This window comes from Pholis gunnellus (genome assembly GCF_910591455.1).
Source record: "Pholis gunnellus genome assembly, chromosome: 10".
NCBI lineage: Eukaryota > Metazoa > Chordata > Actinopteri > Perciformes > Pholidae > Pholis > Pholis gunnellus.
Window position 1 is genome coordinate 8,087,794 of NC_136537.1, and position 1,602 is coordinate 8,089,395.

The window sequence follows — 1,602 nt, forward strand, 5'->3', positions numbered from 1 at the left end:
AAGAAGAAAAAGAAGGGGGAGGGGGGGGGGGGGGGGATAAAGGGGCTCAAGGCATAGAGGAGAGGACGTCTGAAGAGGTGCCTCGCTCCCTGCCAAGAAAATGAGGGCAACAAAAGTGAAAAAAAAGGGTTAGGGGAGAGAAGGGAGGAATGGGAGAAAAAGAGAGGGTGGGAGCCGGTGAAAAGAGAGTGAAATGAGTGAGGGTGTGCGGGGAGGAGGGGGGAGGAGGGTTAAAGAAAGAGGGAGTGAGAGTGAGGAGGGCACAAAAGGGGGCATTGGAATCCCCTCTAATTAAGGCCCGCGTGATGGACAGGACCTGCGGACGTGCCGTCTTTTCTTTCTGAGTGTGTGAGGGGACGGTGTGGCGGTGGGAGGGGCCAGGCCTCTAGTAGAGATGTCTACTGCCAGCAGCCTGAATGGGACAAAGACCTGAATAGAAACTTCAAAGCGACCTCTGTGAGCCCCCCCCCCCCCCCCCTCTTCTTCACAGTCCGTGGCTGTGTGATGGTCAACAAGCTCCTGTTCAAGTGGTGTGTGTTTGTGTGTGTGTGTGTGTGTGTGTTTGCGCGGCATGTGTGATTCTGTCTTCCAGCCTGTTATTTTCTGCTACATGCATTTCTTGGCAGCTATGTGCGCGGTGTGGATTTCAAAGTGTGTCTTTCTGCCCGTGTGTGTTTTTGTCTCGTGTGAAGATGTGTGTGTGTGTGTGTTTGTTTGTGTGTGTGTGTGTTTGCTTTTAAGAGCAGACTGCAGGATGCAGATATAATTGGAGCAGGGGATCTGACTCATTACTCTCCCCCTCTAAACCGAGCGTCGTCTGGCGGGATTGGAACCGAAACGAGCCGTCCACCAGAGCTGACACAGTGGGGGAAATTATTGTCGCTAAATGATACAGAGGGATCTCGCGTCTCATTTGATCCCGAAGTCCTCACAGATTTTTGGCCAGCGTTATGATCTTGTGGTGCGTGCGCCATTTAATTCTGTTTGGCTCCGGCTCAGGGCCTCTAATGATCTTCCACTTATCACCCCTCTCCCTACAGTAGATACTCCTCAAAGTGGCTCTCCAGGCACAGCTAATAGCCTCGCACGACTCCACTGAGTTGGAATCCTTCATGGGCCCCCTGAGAAAAACAGGAAGGCCTAGGGTGACGGCCAGGGCAGGCAGAAAGATAAGATTTGTGTGTGTGTGTGTGTGTGTGTTTTGGCATGTGTGTGATCCTGAGTGTGTGTTGTGTGTTTGCATGCCTCACAAAGTTATCTCTCCTATCTGAGCCTACTTGCATCAGTCAAGAGCCGGGTCAGGCTCCAAAGCCCCCCCCAGGGATCAACATGTCACTGTTGCCGCCTGGTGTCACTGACATGTCCTCAGTGACATCATCACTCGGGGACACTGGACAGATGATTCACTTCTCTTCGAAGCTCAGCCGAAGAGCCGTTAAGAGTCCGGAGAGCCGATCAGAGCACAGAATAAGGTAGCCCCCCCAACTACCTCAGCAGCGTTGCCTTTGCCCCCCCCCCCCCCCCCTACACACACACACACACACCCCGAGCAGGTGCGGTGTAACGACGGCTTTGACTGTAGATTTATATTTTAAGAAGACG